We start from the raw sequence: 21,463 nt of genomic DNA on the forward strand, positions 1-21,463 counted from the left end.
TCTCCATATCGGCTCCCACTGTTGCTCCTCCCCCTGCCTCTGCTACCTGCCTTCCCTCTGCAGCTCCCTCCCTCCCGTAGCCTCCGCTTCCCAATTCTTCCCCCTTACCTTTCCTCTGCATCCACAGACTCCATTCCCTGTGTAGCCTGGGGCAGTGAGCATTGCCCGAGCCCAGCTCATGTAGTAGCCATGCAGGCTGCCTGATATGGGGCCATGCTTAGTGCCTCAGCTGCAGCATGGACAGAGCTGCCAGCAAGTAGCAAAAGCAAGGGGGGAGGGAGGGGAGGTAGAGAGGCAGGTCTGAGAGCAGAAGCTGTGTGGTGGGGAGACGGGGAAAGAAGGCAGAGCACAGAGGTTGCAGGGGCAAGCAGCAGCTATAGCTATGGCCCCAACCCCGAGTAGGAGCTGAAGCCCAAGCCACAGCAGCCACCTCCCCCCTCACTTATTTCTAAAACAAAGGGGTTTTCCTGTATGTTAAATGAGGGAGACCTCATGTTAGAATCAAGTGAATACAGTAAGCGATCTAATTAATTTGTTTTTCTGCATTTAAATCAAAATGACTTCTCATAACCATAACTTATGATGGAGGCAATACCTCTGAGCAAACTTGGACTAAACAACACTGGCCAGACATGTTTATAATTAAAAGCGTTATAATTAGGTAACCATTGATTTACATAAACAGTATGACAGTGTTCAGTCTCTGCAGTTTGACTGCAAGGTTGGGTATAATGAAGGAACACACAGAAAAAGAAAGGGGAATTGAGGTAGCGAAGAATATAATGCCTTCCTCTCTGAACTTGAATACAGCTGCGACTCGGTACAAAGATTTTTTTTTAAAATCATCTTTTGGGTATCACAGATATATTATCTCCAAAAAGGATAATTTAAGAGCGTCTGGTAAGGAGCTTACTTCCATCAGAGATATACACCTCAATTCTTCAATTTGGAGAAAACTTTAACAAGAGATTTGAAGAGGTACCGCCAGCACAATATAGGAATGGCTAGAGAACAACGCACCACATTAAACTAAGGTATTTCATAGAAGAAGTTGCTTAATTGATCTTACTCATAAACATAATTTTAAATAATGAAAATAAGAACTTGCTGTATCACCTGCATTCTATTAGCTTATATAGTCAAACTGCAACTGTAAATCTAACTATTTATATTTTCTTTCTGAAATGGAGATATAGCCACAAGAAAACCAACAGTACAGTACATATGAGGGAGTCTTTTTAAGTGTACTAGTTCTTTTCCCTTTGTATTTCTCCTGTTTAGAAGAATGATTAACATTCTTGTTATCTTATGCATGACCCAGTTCAAACAGCTTTAAAACCCTTTTCCTCTTACAGCCTGCTGCTGGTGTGAATTTTCTGGCTCTCTGTGTGGTCAATACTGAAACCACTTTCAACACATGGAATCAGACTTTGACGTCATGTTGCTGTAGCTTTATAAAATAGTTCATGAGCCATTAACCAGCACAGTGAACTCAACTAGTTCAGTAACGACACACTGACCATTTGATTAAAAGATCAGCCTCTATACCACCTATTGACTAAAACATCTAAGCTCCTTGGATATTTACATTCATAAAACATTCATTTGGTTTCACCTATCTCCACTGAACAAATTTAATAAAAAACAAAAGAACAATATGAAAGCTAAAAGAAAGTGACTTGCAGACAAGTATGATCAGTATCCTAGCTATTACAGAGCAGGGATCCAAGTCTAAATGTATCAATTTCCCTGCTCCCCCCACCAATTTTCCCATTTGAATAGAAAATACAATAAGTTAAAGTATGACAGATTTTCATCTTTTTAAATGCAGCTTCAGGATTGTAATTAGAATACAAAGAAGTAGCTCTTCAATGTTCTCTGGCTTTGACTGAATGTGTAATGTAATACATTACAATGTGAAACCAGATCATCTCATGTTTTTTCTTTCCAAAGCTGCTATAAGATCCCTGGTGAGATGATGGCTGATGACAGATGACATAGATCTTGGTATCTCAATTGATTACCCCAAACGACTTGAAATCAAAAATGATTATGAATATCTTAATTTGTTCCAAACTACGTGCATCTCGAAAATCAGAGGCTTCTGCAGTGCTTTCAGATTTTAAAATCCTTTTATAAGCTCAATAGAAGTAGACAAACTGAGGTGTTTGGGCAGCAATCTAACAAGTGTGATCTACGTATGTAAATCAATGTTTTAATATGGAGTAGTTTCAATTTAAAGTATTATGCAAGATTGCCTTCATCTGTCCCCAAGATAACTTGTTTAAACAGTGAATGCATGGCTGATCATCTACTAAAACTGAGTTTATAACTTCAACAACGTTCTAATTGCACACGTAAAAAAATAATAATATGTCACCCTAAGCCTCAGAAGTCTAGAAGTTTTAGATTTGCAATTTAGCATGACCTCTGCCAAAGTTCATAAGGTCCCCATCTGTGTGTGAATAACTGCCAGGCTACAGAAATGTGGACCCCTCGAGCAGCTTGCTCCTGACTACCTGCTGCTTCCAAAACACTGGCCAGACATTAGCCCCACACTCTCATAGGATCAAACAGAGGCCAACAGGCATTACTTATTTCAGGCAAAGTTAGAATGTAAGCTGAACTATATTATATCTGGGCTTCAGTATGGTTTTGTGGGGTGGGGGGATTGTTATTGTTTTTAACTAGCTTTGCAATCAACCCAGGACAAAATCATCATATTTTATAATCCAAAAAAAAGATTATGAGAGAAAAAGTCACTAAATGAGGTGTCATTTTGTATCCTTCATAAACACCTTTTTAAATTTCTACCTCTTTCACACTGTTAACAATTGCTAGTACAAGCAAGAACTGCAATTTCAACGTTGTTCCTCCCTCTGAATCATAAAATACATTAGTGGAATAAGTGTAAAATAGATCATTTCTTCCTATTTCTTATTCCTTTTTTCCCCATCAGATTATCCACACAATATTAATGAAAACTAAAGTTCTGCCTTACAATGGACACTGAGGTATTTATTCAACAAAGATTTCAATTTTAATACAATTCTCTTCAAGAAAAGACTCATAAAAAGTCAGAAATTCTAGCTTTTAACTTACAATGAGCTAAGAAAACGTATCACTTGGGTCCAATTAATTTTGTGGTCTGAACCTATTGAACCTACTCCCCACTGAACATTTGTGCACATTGCGTAACTACAACAGCATTCAGCACAGTTTGATTAGTAATCTCTGTTTTGAGGAGGCCCCTGCATGAGAAAAGAAGATCCAATATCCACCGCTGATTCCATCATGCAGTTTTCATACAGCCTACTTGTCTGCATTGTGCTTGGTCCTATTTCAGGCTCTACGGATTCCATTCACAACCCCAAATAAAAAAATATTGCTAACTTCATCACAGTTTTTTTTTTTACAACCGATTAAAAAACTGCAGTGTAGCTCATATTTCTCCTTCTTCAAAACACCAGGAAGATCAAGCTAATATTTAATTTTATATAAAATAAAAATTTACAGAAGGTCTACAGATAGGGTGATATACAAATCACAGTACTCAATCACTAAAAATCAGGAAAAAAATTGGGTTTGTGCCTTAGCGTTCTGCAAGCAAGATTTTCACTATAAATATTTACTGACACTAAACATATTCAGTGTTGATTAGCCCTTTTGCAGTAGTAAGCTTCTGTCAGCTTGACATTCACAAACACAAATCTGCATTTATCCATGTAAACTTAATTGGAGTCCTACATGCCTCTCCACAGATAAACAATTCAATATATTTAACTTGCTGAGAATTTTAATTGTGTTAAGTGGAATGGAAAGAATGTTATTTGCATAGTTATTGATTGTTAAAACCTACATTCATTTTTATTCAAGATTTAAATTGACAGAAAATAATTTAGCATTGCTATTTTGAACAAATTCTCTAGTACGGTACTTTACATGTAATGAAGTTTAGTATGTAATCCATTTCATTTCACCATGAGGAAAAAAAATTGAAGCACTGAATTCAGCACTGAGTTACTATTCCTGATAATATCATCATTTAAAGATTTAGCTATAATATGCCAAATTCTGTTCAGTCACACCCAACATAAAACTACAGTAACTCCCAAGACTTCATAGTTGTTGAAAACACCATCTCCCAAAACAGATATTGAGAATATAATAGCCTAGTGCCCAATTCTGTCACTGGAAGCTCATATGTAGATTCCACACACTTTAGAATGAGTTATCTATGCAAAATTGAAAGAGTTCCCATACCAGCAGCAAAGGAAAAGGAAAAAATCATTTTTTTTAAATGCATCATGGGTGCACAAGGATCCACATAAAATCTTCACTTAGGAGCACTACTCCACTGATCCCAGCAGGGGTTGCACAAAATATAGCAACAAAAATACAAAGTCTATAAGTATCACATTTTGTGCTCACCCCCTTAATACATTAGCACATAGAAAAGAGAATAAATATATGGTAACATAAGAAAACATTATTTCAACTTAAAACCAAATGTTTTAGTAAGTGTACATCTGAACCTCTTGGCTAGGGACAGAAGTTGCACATAAACTGGTTTAAGTGATCAGAAACTGGTTTAAACCTGTAACAGAACAGAAGCTCAGTACACATAAACCAGCTTCGCAATGGCTGAAACTGGTTTAAGATAAACCTGATTGAATGTAGTATCAGACTTAATTGATTTGGGTCAAACCAGTTTATGAAACTTCTGTCCCAGACCCTTTCCTGGTTCAAGTTAAATCAAAATCCCTCAGCACGTTTTTCAGCCCTGGCCTGGGCTGGGCTGTCTGCTCCAGAGACCAGGGTTGGCCCCACCTCTTTGCTCCCTAGCTGGAGCAGTGAGGGCTGGCTGACAATGTGGTTGTGCGGTTGGGGATGCAGTCCAGTCTACAAGGGGGAGGAGGCTGCCTCCCTCAAGGCAAACCCCAGCTGGGGTCTGGGACCAAGGGGTGGGGCTGAACACCCCTTCCCCCCATTCAAAATTACTGCTGGCTGCAACGGTGGGCTACAAAACCCAGAGGCACCTGGAAGCAGGAAAACGAAACAATGAACAACCCTGCAGAGTCCTGCTACTGTAACTGTGGACTGCAAATCCCAGAGACCTCAGGGGCAACAGGAAGAGGAAGTGAACACAAGGCTACAGAGCTGTACTCTAGCACCCCTGGCTTCTGGTTTGAGCCACTGCAGGCATGTGGCTGCATTTCCTGAATCAAAGGTAAATGTCTGTTCCAATTTATTCTGTGCAGTTTAACCTGGAAAGACTGAATCAATTCAGCCTCAGGCTTTTTGACTGTCTGTATTTCACCCTTAATATTATTAATCTCTTCATTTCTGGCATTGGCTAACTAACATTTGCAAACATTCAAAGTTGAAAAGTAATTGAGAGTAGAAGATGAAGATATGTCAACTACAAAAGAAGGAAAAAGAATGGCCCTACCTCTCTCTCCCTCTCATCGGCCACCCCGTCTTTCATCATTCTTTTATTCTTGCCCATGTAAAACAAACAACTAAGAATAAAGAGGCATGCTGAGAAAAAACAATATTTGTGTTCCCATTAGTGCAATGCAGTATACTGCTATTCCTACACTGTTCCCACTGGTACAGTTCTGATTTTTTTATCCTTTCATCTCTCCTGCAACAGGTTGTTCTCCTCTTTCTCCCATCACCTTCCTTCTTTCCCTCTTCCAAAGGCTTTCTATTCTTTGAATTTTCTGTGCTTCTGTCATCTGTTTCTGTTCTTTACCGTACCCACTCACAACCCCTTTTAAACTGCATACCATAATGCTGTCACAGTCCTCTGCAGCTCATGCTGTCCTCTAACCTCATCCAAGGACAAGAAAATAAAAGAAACTAGAAATCCTTAGGTGCCTCAACTTGTAGCCAGCACTAGTGAAGGCTACTGCCTTCTATCTTCTTGGCAATGACAAACAGCTGATATTTTAGTAATTTTCTATCCCTACTTTCAAGCTCTATCTGTGGAACCAACTGCATCTCTTGGGAGTAAGTAGGGAATTCAGTGCTTCCTACAGATGGCAAGGCTTCCTCCTAAGCATTAGAGCAGTAATTCTCATCCCGGGGTGCCTTGAAATCCTTCAAGGGTGACCTGGCATGCTATGCAAGATGTCTTGGCATACTATGCAACACCTAGAACTGTTAGGTGTGCACACGATTCACAAAATGAACCCAGAGATTTCAAGTAGGAATCCATAGTGTTAAAACATCCTGACCTGTTGTGACTTTTTTGAGTGTTTTGCAACAGAAGAACTGCTCTATTATTTTTCAGTAGTCAAAAACTGAGTGATAACTAAGAGATAGCATTTTCCAAGGGGTGCCTCAAATCTAACACGCAATGCCTTGAATTCAAAATGGTTGAGAACACCCTGTGCCTTAGAGCAACAAGTCTGGCTCTTCCTTCCATTGCTACAGTGTAGAGATGGGGAAGTCGTAGCACATATACGTAGATTTCATAGATTTCATAGACATCAGGGCTGGAAGGGACCTCGGGAGATCATCGAGTCCAGCCCCCTGCCCAAAGGGCAGGAAGTCAGCTGGGGTCATAGGATCCCAGCAAGATAAGCATCCAATTTACTCTGGAAGGTGTTCAGTGTAGGTGCTTGAACCACCTCCGCTGGCAGACTGTTCCAGACCTTGGGGGCTCGGACAGTAAAGAAATTCTTCCTTATGTCCAGCCTGAAACGGTCTTGCAGGAGTTTGTGACCGTTCGACCTCGTCATCCCTTGGGGCGCACTGGTGAACAAACGTTCCCCCAGATCCTGGTGGTCACCCCTGATAAATTTATAGGTGGCCATCAGATCACCCCTGAGCCTACGCTTTTCCAGGCTAAAGAGTCCCATGGCTCTCAGCCTATCACCTAAGATCTGTTTTCCTGACCTCTGATCATGCACGTGGCTCTTCTCTAAACTCTCTCAAGCTTCTCCACATCCTTTTTGAAGTGTGGAGCCCAAAACTGGACGCAGTACTCCAGCTGCGGCCTCACCAAGGCCGAGTACAAGGGGAGAATGACATCCCGGGATTTGTTTGAGAAGCATCTATGGATGCAAGCCAGCGTTTTGGTCGCTTTCCCAGCCACAGCATCGCATTGCAGGTTCATGTTCATCTTGTGGTCAATGATGACCCCCAAGTCTCTTTCTTCTGTAGTGCTATCCAACGTAGCACTGCCGAGACTATAAGGATGCTGCAGGTTTTTCCTCCCAAGGTGAAGAACCTTGCATTTTTCGGTGTTAAACACCATCAGGTTCTCGTCTGCCCATTTGCTGAGCTTGTCCAGGTCAGCCTGGATCACCCGCCTATCTTCTGGCGTGGATGCTTTGCCCCAAAGTTTGGTATCATCCGCGAACTTGGCCAGTCCACTCCTGACTCCAATGTCCACATCGTTAATGAAGATGTTGAACAGGATGGGTCCCAGGACAGAGCCTTGAGGGACCCCACTGGTCACAGGGCACCACGATGAGTGACTGCCATTGATTACAACCCTCTGGGTCCGACCACGGAGCCAGTTTCCCAGCCAGCGGATTGTGGTGGAGCCAAGGCCACAACCAGCCAGTTTGGCCAAGAGGTGATCGTGGGATACCAGATCAAAGGCTTTTTTGAAGTCAAGATATATGACATCAATCTCTTCTCCCTTGTCCAGGTGATAGGTCACCTGGTCCTAGAAGGAAATGAGATTGGTCAAACAAGACCTACCTGCAACAAACCCATGCTGGCTATCCCTTAGGATGTTAGCCTGGGCCAGTCCATCAAGGATGGCCTCCTTAATAAACTTTTCTAAGATCTTCCCCAGGATAGAAGTCAGGGTAATGGGCCTGTAGTTAGCCAGATCCACTATCCTCCCTTTCTTGAAGATCGGCACCACATTGGCCTTCTTCCAGTCTTCAGGCACTACACCAGAGCGCCAGGAGTTTTCAAAGATCCGTGCCAGGGGCTGGGCTATGATGCTCGCCAGCTCCTTGAGTACCCTGGGGTGCAGATTGTCAGGGCCGGCTGACTTGAAGGTATCCAGCTTCTCTAGGTGTTCCTTCACGAGGTCAGCATTGATGGAGGGTAGGGGATCCCCCTCACCCAGATTTCCCTGTTCCATAGCAGGCATGGGCATCCCATGTGACTGATGAAAGACTGACGCAAAGTACCTATTTAATAGGTTGGCTTTTTCCTGGGCGTCAGTTGTCAGTTGCCCCATCTCGTTTAGCAGGAGTCCAACATTGCCCTTGCTTTTCCTCCGGCTCCCCACATATCTGAAAAAGGACTTTTTGTTGTCCTTGATGCTTGAAGCTAGTTGGAGTTCAGTTGCAGCCTTGGCTTTCCTGGTTTGCTCCCTGCAGGACCGGACCAGTGCAGAATAATCCTCCTTGGAGGTGAATCCTGTCCTCCATCCTTTGTAGGCTTTCCTTTTTAGCCACAGGAGGTCCGCTAGGTCCCTGGAGAGCCAGGAGGGCTGCTGTGCCTTCTTGCTGCCTTTCCTCCGTGTTGGAATAGATTTAGCTTGTGCATTGAGGATCGCTTCCTTGAGAAGCAATCACTCTTCTTAAACTCCCATCTCCCTGGGGTCATGGTCCCTGAGGGCCTGACCGACAAGCCTCTTGAGCTTGTCAAAGTCGGCTTTTCTGAAGTCAAGGACTTCTGTGTTGCTGACTGATTTGCCAGCTTTATGGCGGATGGTGAAGGTGATCAGCTTGTGGTCGCTGTCACCCAGCTTCCCATCGATCACTAGGTCGCCGATTAGGTCATCCCCCGTAGCCAGCACCAGGTCGAGCAGCACTTTGCCTCTCGTTGGCCCATAGACTTCTTGAGTCAGATAGAGGTCATCCACACACGAGAGAAAGCTTTCAACCACTCGGATTTTCTGAGTGATCTTCCCACGAGATGTCCGGGTAATTGAAGTCACCCATGACAACCAAGGTCCTGGAGCAAGCGGCCTCAGTCAGTTCCCAGGCAAACTCCTGGTCAAGCTCAGGACTTTGAGTGGGAGATCTGTAGTAGACTCCCCACCATTGTGTCCCCTGTGCCATATTCCCCACGAATTTTTACCCAGAGGGTCTCTAGCTGTCCATGCTGGTTGCCAACATCAGCTTGCAGGGACATGTAGCTTTCCTTCACATAGAGAGCTACACCCCCGCCCCATTTGTCAACACGATCCCTCCTGTACAGGATATAGCCCTCTATACCCGTGGTCCAGTCATGGGTGGAGTCCCACCAGGTCTCCGTTATCCCAATGACGTCATAATTCTTTGCACTGAGCAGGAGGATGAGCTCCTGCTTGTTGCCCAGGCTCCTGGCATTAGTGTACATGTTCTTCAAATGCTTTTTAGTATGCAGGGGCAGGAATTCAAGGCAGTTTCTAATTTTAAAACAATTCAGACAACACTATCTCTGAGAGCTACAGCCAGCTTAAGCAGTGGTAGCATGGAATTTTAACAAAAGATAAGTTTACCAGTCACCATACCAAAACATGCACTTAACATGTTTACATGTTGTTCAGATACGACATATGGAACATGCGAAATTTACATACGATCTCAAAGTATAGCCCGTCTAAAATTACATTAATATAAATTCATAGTTTCATAGTTTGTAGGGTCAGAAGGGACCTGAGCAGAGCATCAAGTCCGACCCCCTGCCATGGCAGGAAAGAGTACTGGAGTCAAAAGACCCCAGCAAGGTGTCTATCTAGCCTTGTCTTAAAGACCCCCAGGGTAGGAGTCAGCATCACTTCACTTGGAAGTTGGTTCCAGATCCTAGCTGCCCCGACAGTGAAGTAGCACCTCCTGATGTCTAGTCTGAATTCACCCTCTGCCAGCTTGTGACCGTTATTTCTGGTCACTCCTGGTAGCACTCAGGGGAACAGGGACTCCCCCACTGCCTGCTGGTCCCCACTGACTAGTTTGTAACAGACGACTAGATCTCCCCTCAGTCTTCTCTTGTGGAGGCTGAACAGGTTCAGGTCCCATAGCCTCTCCTCATAGGGCCTGCCCTGCTGCCCCCTGATCATGCGAGTGGCCCTCCTCTGGACCCTCTCCATGTTGTCCACATCCCTCTTGAAGTGCAGTGCCCAGAACTGGACCCAGTACTCCAGCTGCGGCCTGACCAGTGTCACATAAAGGGGAAGTATCACCTCCTTGGACCTGCCTGAGATGCATCTGTGGATGCATGACAAGGTATGGTTGGCCTTCCTTGTTAATATATAATCAACATACAGTTATTCATTAACATGCAATGCATAGTTATTTGTATTTAAGTAACATGAATACTGTGAAAACATTTTACCCAACAGTATTGGTTTACTTGTGAATAGATGTTAAAAAAGAAAATGAAAAGGTATCTCCTTCTAGGGAAGGCCATGTCCTGCTCCCACCTAGCCCTTTGCTCCACAATAATACCAAACTGCTTTATAGCACTTTTCATCCACAAATCTCAAGAACATTTTACTGTGGAGACTGACATTATCAGTTCCTTTTTTCAGATTTGAAAACTGAGACAGAGTTGTCTCTCTTCCTGCTGTTCTACCTAGTCACCGTCCTATGTACCATGTCACATACATAAGGCATTTCTCCCTCCTTTCAACACATTCATCATAGTTATCTCTGGGTTCTCTCTATTTTTGTATCTGTTCTTTTGATTGCATTCTCCTTCCTTCCCTTGACTCCTTTGTCCACCTCTTCTAGTGGATTTGATTTTTCTGTTCTCCTGTTCCCTACTGGTACCCTTAGTTTTCTCTCTACTCTTAAGTCTTTCCCACTTTTAGTTTCTTGTCACATCCTTCCACATGCTCCCTGCTCTCTCCACAGGCTTTACCTACTCTTTCTTTCCCACCCCAGATTACCCTGCCACACAACTCCCTCTATAGTAAGCAGGACTTCAGGAGAACACTGATAGAGCCTCAACAGAATAGCTGATTGCACATTACTGCTTCACTTGAACAAAAAAAAAAAAAAAGGAGAGTTACATGAGAATGTAGCACAGTTCAGAAAAAGCCCTCGCATGTATTTGTAGAAATTATCAGCCGAGACAGGCCCCTGGCTAGATAGTGAAGTCATCATTCATCTCTAGGGACCTACCAAAACTGCAATTTTGTGTTTTTCATAGAAAATGCAAAATAAAGTGGGCTCCAGGAAAAATGTCAGGCTCCACAATTTTGACAGGCTCACTGCATTAAAAAAATTAATAATGATAAAACAAACAAACAAACAAAACTTACCAGCAAATGGAGAAAAGGGCAGGGAGTCCTGCAATCCTGAATATGGGTGGCAAAAGAAGGGAGAGAGGGAGCAAATCAGAGGCTGAGCCTGTGACATATGCTCAGTACATGAGCCAGTCTGGGGCTAGTCAGGGAAATGAGAGGGTTTTGGCACCCACTTTTAAAGAGGCCACAGGCATGTTGCAGCCTGAGAAGGATTAAGCATGAGCACTGAGAAGAAATTCTCCAAGACAGCCAAATATATTTCAGCTGTGGACCATGCAAAGAACTATCCCACAGGGATCCTGTGCACTGATGGAGCCAGACTCTTCTGTACCACCTGCAATGTGACTCTGGATGTGTCAAGGAAAACTTGCATAAATAGACTTTGAGTCTGAGGCACACATGAAGTGAAAGGCTTCTGCAGAAGCTGAAGGTCAGAGCAAGAAACAACAGACCATATTCTTGCTCTTTAAGAGGACCATGGAAAACAGTCTGGCAAGGTAAGAGGTGGGATTTTTCCTTGTGGAGGTTTTTGTAGCAGACAACATCTTGCTGGAGAAACTTGCTTACCGTAAGTTAAGAGACTACCCAAACAAAAACATACCAATGCTGGCAGTTTTCTACGTGCAAACAAGCTCTGCCAAGACTATCTCTCTGCAGTGATTGCTTCACATGTACAGTCCAGAAAGTCAGCATTGGCAGAGTATGAATCCTCTATTGTGGGTGATGAAGCCATAGACCCTCAAGATAACTACCTACTGCACATTTTATTTGTGTCTGGGAGCTGAACAGACCAGGACCTGCCTGTGTTTCAAACAGAACCTCACGTCAGTTTTTCTACCATGTCTCAGGCCATAGCAAAGACAATTGTCAAATATGGCATAGATTTTAACAGGATCTCAGCCTTCTTGTCTGATAACACTATGCACATGTGCAAGGCTTTCTCTGATGCTCTCCGAGGAATGCTGCCCACAGTTCATGTCACCTGCAGTGCACATATTCTGTCTTTAGTAAGTGACCTCTGGTACACAAAGTTCCTCAATGTGGGTAGCCTAGTATCCTCTATCAAAAAATACTTCAAGCACTGTCTAGGCAGTAAAGTCTGGTACAAGGAGTCCGTTGCCAGTCAAAGTGAGCACTCACATGCCACTGTGTCACTGCCACCAGAGTGGAATTCATGGTTCAACGTGGTCTGTTATCATGCTAAGCATATGCAGTACTACCAGCAGTTCATGAGTGAGAAGCTGAAATTAACACCCAGCACACATGCATGCTTAAGCTTCATGATCTCTTAAGACAGGACAACATTCAAGATCAAGTGGTATTTGTGGCTGAAAATGCCACCCAGTTGATGGAACTTCTAATGTGGTTTAAAGACCTGCAGGCTGTGATCCACTATACACACAACAAGATGATGGATTTGATAAACTGGGCTGAACACAGGGCATCACAAGAACTGTTAAGCTGTCCTCATAAAAACCACTGGAGAAGGGATCTGTTCCAGGTAATAGCTGTGAAGCTAAACCAGTACTACAGGTATGACCCACCATTGCCACTGCAGTTCAGACAACTGGCTGCCTCCTTCCTTAGCTTTGTTCACATTTTGGACCCTAACCAGGTGCCTGGTGAGTTGTGACCCTCAACTACTGAAATCAACCAATGGGTGGCAGAAAGAGCATGACAACGAATGTGCTGCTTACGTAAAGTGCCGAAGAGTGCCAGATGCCTATGCCTGTGTTTTGGGACTCTGTCTGTGACCAGTTTCCACATCTCTACACTCTGGCAAGACACTACCTTACCATTCCAACAGACTCAGAGGATGCTGAGTGTGCCATCTCAGTGTATGGACAAGTGTTCACCCCACAGAGACAAAAAATGCCTGCAGCTACTTCTACTGGATGCAGCATGCTAGCACTTAATAGCACGAATTGCCTGTTTCAAGGTTAGCATTGAGTAAACTCCTTTTTACAATGTCCTTTAATAAAGTGAGTGATGGTATTAAGTTACAATTCACATTGTGTACAGCTTTAATTTCATATGCTATTTCATCTTGGAGTTTAATTAAAGGCTTAGATTGCTTAATAAAGTGTCAATTAATGGCTTCTCTGGTCCGAATCCTCTGATTAAGCCCGCGCAAGCCTTAAGAGAAATATTATTAAGCAATTAAGCCACAGGTTTGGACCTTCTCGCAATGTGCAGGAAGGGGCAGAACTGCCTGGGTCCCTTGGCCATAGGCATGGGGGGGCCCGCTACAATCAGTCAATGAAAATGGCAATCAGCCCTGCGACCTGCCTATGAAATTGTCTGGCCACCTCCTCTAGTTGGGTAGATCCCTATTCATCTCACTTCTCTATGCAGAAAATACCATTTTAATTCCATAATCAAATTTCAAACACAGTTCATGGATTCATGGATTCTAAATAGAAATACCCATAACATTTTCCAAAACATTATGCTAAGTTTTAAATACTTCTTTCAAGGTTTCTAAAAATCACAAAACAAGCTAAAGGCTCATTAGCATGGAGGGAGAAAATCGTACCAAATGTAAGCTCCCTTAAATCTTTTAAAATTCATAGACTAAAGAGGCATTCTGTTCAAAATCCAAATGGTCTGCAAAACAGAAAGAGTCTGTAAAGATAAACTACTAACAATGAAATATTTGATGCCTCCTGGGGAATGACCACCTCTAAACCCAACTACTGTTTTTAATCTAACATTCCAAATATTTCAACATTACTAATAATAAAATTGTGCTAAGTAGAGACAAATCTACGAGTTCAAAGCAAGATTTAATCAGTCTATTGAAAAGAATGACCAGTGGATAAAAAACAAGTTGATATTAGAACCCATTCTTCATTTAGACTGTGCTCAGTTAAGTCTATTGAGAACTAATCTGAGCTCAGAGAAGAACAGAGACCTATCATCTGCTTCTAAAAGTAACAGTCTAAAAATTGGACAAAAATAGAACACAACCTGTATTCTATGTGATTGATTTGACCATTAGTTCACTGAACCCCATTTATAGTCTCTGCTCAGCTAACAGATTCTAGGATTTCTTATTTCAGTATAAGGTACTTGTCATCTCCCATACAAACTCCAATAACACTGTAAGCTGAGTGGCACTTCACAGATATAATACTGTTACAAATATCACAATTTATTTTTTTCCCCAACATTTTTCCCACAAAGCATGTCAGGCATTATTCCTTGTAGCTCACTTGGCTGAAAGGTTGCAACATTTCAATGAAAGCAAATAAAACTTGCTTTTAAAAAATGTTTTAAAAGCAGTTTCCCTTCAAGTTAAAATAGGATTAAGATGCAAAAGAAAGAAGCCTTAAGCAATCAAGAAAAAAATAGGTTGTCTCAAATTTCTCCACCTACTTTATTGACAAAGTATAGAACATATACTCAGGCCTGGCCTGAACAGAGGTAAAGAGGGCCCCTACATAAAGAGACTGTAATATAAAGTCTCTGTTACAGTTTCTAAAAACCTAAATCCAAGTGGTTCAAAAGAAAAGGTGCCAAGCCATATTAGCACTACATCCAAGAGGTTCAAAGTAATGCACACTTAAGTGTACGTGCCATATTTACTTGAATACAGGATGACTCCCCAATAATTAGATTATATATGGAAAATTTATAAAATTATTATAATTTTCCAGCTATAGAATCTAATTATTGGAGGTCTGCTTTGAATCTGTCCCCCTCCCACTGAACTAAAATGTAATGCTCACAGAAGTGCTAAACTGACAAAACTTGGAAAATAAGGTACTCTCTCTATTCACAAAACAGGTACACAAGTGGCAGAGTCAGCTTCCTCACCATCAATTGGCCTCAAACCTGATCTGGAGAGTTTACCTATAGTGGGACAATGTAGCCCAGTCATTCTGTCATTTCTGTCCCTGGCTACTGAGACTACCGAGAATGACACTGAAGTTGGCTTTTGTTCCTAGTGGGCAACTGTCCACCAGGAAACAATGTAAGATCAATAATTTGACACCGGTCACTAGGTAGCCATCAAAACTAAAAGTCCTTACCAACCTCTGCCTACTCAGACTTGGTAAGATGGGGATGACAAAAACACTCCAGATTCCATTAGCAGTCTCTGAGCCATATTCCACTGCCAGGCACCTCACCCTATTCATATCCCCAAATAAGCAAGTGAACTTTTTTGTTGGAAAACAATGCAGCGCTGGGATATTTAGATGCATATGTTCAAAAACTTTGGTGAATTGTGTGTGCCTCCCACTAACTTTAGCTACAGAAGATCAGCTAAAACACTATGTAATGCTGAAAAGGGTAATCACGTAAAGAGTAGGGGTGTACCAATAGAGATTTTTGAGGCCAATACCGATAGTCAATTTTTAAGGAGGCATATCAGCTGATGCTGATCCAATTTCCAATACACAGCCTGGCAGCATAGAGAGCTGCATCCAGCTGGTAAGTCCGTTGTGGTGGAAGGGGAGGGGGCATGGAAGGGGCAAATCAAGGCCCATGTGGTGAGGGAAGGAGTGGGGCTGGAGCAGAGGCAGGTGTTGCCCAGCCAGGGTGGGGCAGGGCATGGGACAGAGCCTCGACTCATCCAAGGGGTGCAGGGAGCAGCTCTGGCTGCTGAGTGCACCCTGGGAAAGCATGGAGGACATGTGCCCCCAGATCTGCGCAGGATGGGGCAGGTTGATGCTATGGGTCAGAGGCGGGGCTGTGCTGGGCTCTTCCTGGCAGGGGAACTGGGGCAGGCTGCGCTATGGGCAGGTGGCGATGGCACTGGAAGAAGAGTACGGGGGGGAAGGGCTGCAGCCACCCCAAAATTCACCACAGCCCCCCCATAACCCCCAGCAGCCCCAAGCACAGCCCAGCCCCTGCCCTCCTGGAAGAGCTCAGTGCAGCCCTGGATCCAGCCTGCAGCAGCAGCCCACCCCATCCCACGGAGTTCCTGAAACACACACCCCCCATGCCCTCCCAGGGTGTGTGCAGCAGTGGGAGCTGTCCCCCATCCCCACACCCCCAGATGAGCTGCAGCTCTGCCCTACGCCTTACCCTGCCCTGCCTGGGCAGCGCCTGTCCCAACCCCTGCCCCACTCCCTCCCTCATTGTGGGGGCCTTGATCTCTCCCACCCTACGTGCCTTCCCTCCCCACTCTCCTTCTACCACACCAGACTTACCTGCTAGATGCAGCTCTCCAAGCTGCTAGGCTGTGCCCCACACCGCCTACATGCAGTGCTGCAGTTGGACACATGCACGGGGCATTGATCGGCCACATCAGGCAAAAAAAAAAAAAGCCAATGTCTGATATACTCAATTTTCTTTATATCAGTGTTGATCTGATATCAGACCAATGTATCAGGGCACCTGTAGTAAAGATAAATAAAGTTAAGGCACAAAATATGAATGCAAAACATACAAAGTTCTAAGCAGGTTGGTTTTTATAAAGAAGGAGCATAAAATACATTATTTGGTGGGATTCTGTGGAAACTTGAGCAGAGAATCAAGTATTCAACATACATAGCATTAAATTAATTTCTAATAAGATACTAGCTATCACAAGATGGTGGCAGTAATCTGCAACTTACTGAGGACTTATATGATGGCAAAGCAGTTAACATATATCATTATGACTCTATGGTGAGAGTTCTACCTCACTCCAGACTTGTGCCAAGGTTTACTCTTGCTTGACTTACCTAAGAATCACTACCTGAGCATTTCAGTTGGCCACCTTACTCCCTTGTGTGTTGATGGCTACAGAAACTGGTGTGTCTCAGCCACTTCAGGCTAGGCATAGATTTTTTTTGACTGGTTTAATCTACTGGAACAAAATGATATGTTTAACAAAGAATGTATACAAGCTGTTTTAAGGGGGGGAAATCAAATTAAATTATTTACTTTTTAATGTACTGAACAGTTGGTAGGCTTCCTCTTCACATTCTTTTAGATTCTTTTAGCCCCTCTACATTAAAGGACCAACAGGGCTGGAAACTGTTATTCTATGAGTATCAATGTGGTTCAAATTATTGCAGCATAAATAACCTTCTTCAAATTATCCCATCAGGTGTCACTCTCTCTAGAGATAACAGACAGTTTAATATCCACGAACACTCAGTCTTATATAAATCCTGAGCAGAGACTTCCCACTGTGAAAAACTGTTCCAAAATCTGTGTTGGTTTTCAAGTATACACCACTAGCTACCAAAGATTAAGATGAAATCTACATGCAGATTTTATCATAGGCGCCCATACAAAGTTAAAACCAGTGCCATCTAGGTTAATATTTGTGCTGATTACTTTCTTGCTAACATTTTTTCTTTTACTTTCCTGTTTGGTTTTTTTTGCTTTCAGTATGCCACCTTTTTCACTTTTTTCATCATAGCAAGATTATAGACATGAATCGGTATCAATTTTTTAATGTAAAAAATGAATGCAACAGCACTGTTTTAGTGTAACAGTAAGACTACAGAATCAAACTAAGTCAGGAATTTTCAATTTTAAAGTGCAAGTCATGTCTACATGTGAGACATTTCTACCAACACAGGTCATCTTAATGCCAGCTGGCTAGATACCATCTCATAACTTTAGCTATAAGACCATGCTCCATAAGTGAAATAGGCATAATTCTCATTTTCCATTTTGGCAGGAAAATAACCCTAAGCATTTTGGTTTTCACCTGCACCCATGTTCAAAAACAATCCAGAAAAAGACGCTATACCTCCTACCTAAATTCCATTGTGATTCATGTGAGACTGGAGAGGTGCTTGACATCCATCTCAGCCCTTTATCTGTGAGGTTTTGCAAAGTATGCCTAACAGCAGGCTGGCCCCAGCTGCACTGAGCTCAATATAAAGCCCAGCACCTAATATTTATTCATTCCTGGATTATTTTAACCCTTATAAAATTTTTATAGAATTCTGAAGGCTGTATCTTTAGAACAGCATTCACTTCTGTGCTACGTCTTTATTAAATAAAAACTGTCTGATACCTGCCATATGCTTACCAGCCAGATGAGGCAGAGCTGTAGTGTTGTTGTAGCTATGATGATCCAGGAAATATACAACTGGTAAGGGTTTTTTGGTGATGGTAGTGTTATAGTGATGCTGTAGCCATAACGGTCCTGAACAATGTCAGGACTTCACCTTTTACATTTGTGGTGATATTTTTATTGGACCAGCTATATAGTTGGGAGAGATGCCAGACTAGTTTTCAGGCACGCAGTGCCCTTCTTCAGCTCTCTCCCCTCTCTCCTAAACATACATCCAGCTGAGATTTACGTTTACATTTTTCAAAATGTCTACATAATAATTTTTAAAATAAACAGGTACTTATTTTCCCATGTATCTGAGAAAGAATGTATGCCTACTAGTGTAAAAAGTACAGGAATATTGGACATTTATACATGTAATCAGGGAGTGGGGGGAAGGGAGGCGGTGCTTTAGTTAGGGTGGCTCTGAGTCCCCATGGATCATTATGCGTATCAGTGTCCTCACAGTGAAAAATGGTGGTGGGGACACTTTAAATAAAGCTTGTTGAATGTGCTTTAATTAAAGCATTCTCGCCGCCACTTTTCCAGTTGGGGATGCTAATACATGAGGATGCTGGACTCTGCTAGAGCATGGTAATTGCCATGCCCCCAAACAGACTCAATTAATCAAGTCTGCTCCAAGAGCAGCCTCACTACACATGTATAGGCACTAATTAATTCGCCCATGAAAAGACCAGTTAAATTTTATGGTAGTGGATTTTATTAGAGAAAATCATTATATTATCACATTTCTTGCATTTAATAATACCAACTCACTTTTTATTGTTTTTCACACGTAGATCTGAAAGCTTTAGGTGTCCTTATTGTGTTTTGTGGGGGGGAGGGGGCAGGGACAGGACAGGACAGTGGAGAGAGTGAAGGCGGCTCCAGAGTTACTGGCGACTTTCTTCAGAGAAAGGAATGAGATGAAAAAGGAGAAGGAAATATTTCTAACAGAGGAAAAGTTTATCTAGAAAGCTGCCATTCCAATGGAGCTCCTACATCAGTAGAATTGCCACAAAGGGAAACTAGGATTTTCCATACAATGGAACTGAGGAAAACGAGTTTTTCGGGAGAAAAAAATTGTTCCACTGTAATGTGTCTCTTCTCCCAAATCAGAGATGAGACAAAAAAGACAAACACAATACTAGGGTGAACCCTTCAATATTGAAAACTTCCATAAGAGACGGTTTTGAATTAGTTATTCATTTAAATACCTCAAGTTCTGATGTAATACAATTTTTTTGGTTTTTCTTTCCTCAAAGGATTGGGGTTGTTCATTACTTCAGCCCTGTGCAATGGAAGCTATAGACTTGCACACAATCAGACTGTGCAATATTGAACGGCTTCTGAATATACTGGTGATGAACATCTAGTTCAAATGACATCAAATGACATCCCAAACTTTAAACTGTTTTTGCTTCTATTAAAGGATAACAAAAGCTTCACTGTGTTATGGCATGCATACCTCCCTATTTTGAAAACACAGAGGCATAAGCAACAAAAGGGGGAAAGGATTTGAAAGAAGCCTTCTGCTGAGTGTAGTTCATTGGTCATTACCATTTTTTTCTTTCTAATATATTCCGCTGATAAACATAACCATGGTATTTCTCTTAGTTTTGCTTTTGCCATGTCTCATTCTCTTGGGATCTGAATAATCCTCTTAATGAGCTCTAACCTTGAGCTCAAGAACACTTAACTAAAATGTCCAGCGCTAACTTAGTAGATCTGATCCCTAATTTATGGCGTCACAAATGTATGGACAGCGTCTAATGTTGCCTGATACTTGAACTGAGCCCTCTCCAAGGATCGTCACCTTGTCATGGTGGAAAGGCTTGTGTGTTCCAATGACCCCGAGAGCAATGCCATCTGGAGCTCACACTCCTGATAGCAGCAAGGTCAAGGGGGAGGTTCCAGACAAAGAATGATCCAAGAAGTCCTCAACAGCGGAGCAGACAGAGGAAGGCTATGGCCCCAATGGCTGTGAAGGCGGAAGAAGGCTGCAATGGAGAAGCGGCCCCAATTATCATGGTTCGCCATGCCACTGAACCCAGCCACCAACTGCTAAGACTATGTGGACCTGACTGCGCACTGGAGTCCCTATGCTAAACAAGCCATGTGCAGACTTCCACCAGGTCCAAAAGCCCTGTGGCAATGGAGGATTGGTGACGAGGGCAGGGCTGTGATACCTGGAGGCCCCCAGCCAAGAATCTGCACACAGGCAGTGGATGCACAATGGTGGTCAGGCACCTGTGTCGGGACAGGGGTCTCCTTCAGCAGCTGCATCCACGACCGAGCAGTCCTTTTTAAGATATCTTCTGCTCACCCTGATGGTGAGGGGGCTAGAAAAGGTGCCCCAAAAATTGGCTGTCCCATCTCTCCTGGCTGGGAAACCGCACCCAACAGGATCACCATTCCTGCAGTCGAAATAAGAAAAAACTAAACATGAAATCCTGGAATGCGAGAATGCTCATCAACAACCCAAAGAGCAATAGCCCGGAAAGATGAATATTATCGTGGCTCAGGAGCTAGCGAGGTACAACATCGACATAGCTTCTCTCAGCGAAACCCGGTTCACCAGGGAGGGACAGCTGAGGGAGGTCAACAGAGGGTACACTTTCTTCTGGAAAGGGAAACCAGACTACAACCCCCATATCCATGGAGTCAGTTTTGCCATCAGGAACAAGATCGCTGATATGCACCCTGAACTCCCTTCAGGTGTCAATGAAAGGCTAATAATCCTATGCCTGCACCTCAGTCAAAACCAATGTGTCACTGTCATCAGTGCATACACTCCTACTTTAGATTCTGATGAGGAAGTCAAGGAAAGGTTCTACTCTGATCTTGACAACGCCTCCATCCACACGGATGACAAGGTCACTCTCCTGGGTGACTTCAATGCCCAGGTTGGACATGACCACGAAATCTGGAGCAGAACCATAAGCAAGAATGGTGTAGGGAAGGCCAATGCCAATGGTATCCCGCTCCTGACCAAATGTTCCCAACACGGCCTGACATGACAAACACCGTCTTCCACCAGAAAGACCAGCTCAAGACCACGTGGAGACATCCAAGGTCACGGGACTGGCACCTCTTGAACTACAACATTGTCCGAGGTAGAGACCTGAGGGATGTGCTTGTCACAAGGGCCATGAAGGGATCTGAAGACTGCTGGACAGACCACTGACTTGTGTACTCAGTGATGAACATCCACCTGGCGCCAAGACACCAGAAGACCCAGAAGG

General features: G+C 43.2%; 1 protein-coding gene and 1 pseudogene across 3 annotated transcripts in view; one reads left to right on the plus strand and one right to left on the minus strand.

The window, feature by feature from the left end:
- Window positions 1–21,463, minus strand: part of PCCA (propionyl-CoA carboxylase subunit alpha) — a 475,583-nt gene that overhangs the window by 223,141 nt on the left and 230,979 nt on the right. The gene's annotated exons all lie outside the window — the stretch shown is intronic.
- On the plus strand, window positions 732–13,156 carry LOC149874790 (uncharacterized; annotated as a pseudogene).

The sequence above is a fragment of the Crocodylus siamensis genome, chromosome 1, assembly GCF_052110815.1.
Source record: "Crocodylus siamensis isolate JL-2025a chromosome 1, ASM5211081v1, whole genome shotgun sequence".
Taxonomy (NCBI): domain Eukaryota; kingdom Metazoa; phylum Chordata; order Crocodylia; family Crocodylidae; genus Crocodylus; species Crocodylus siamensis.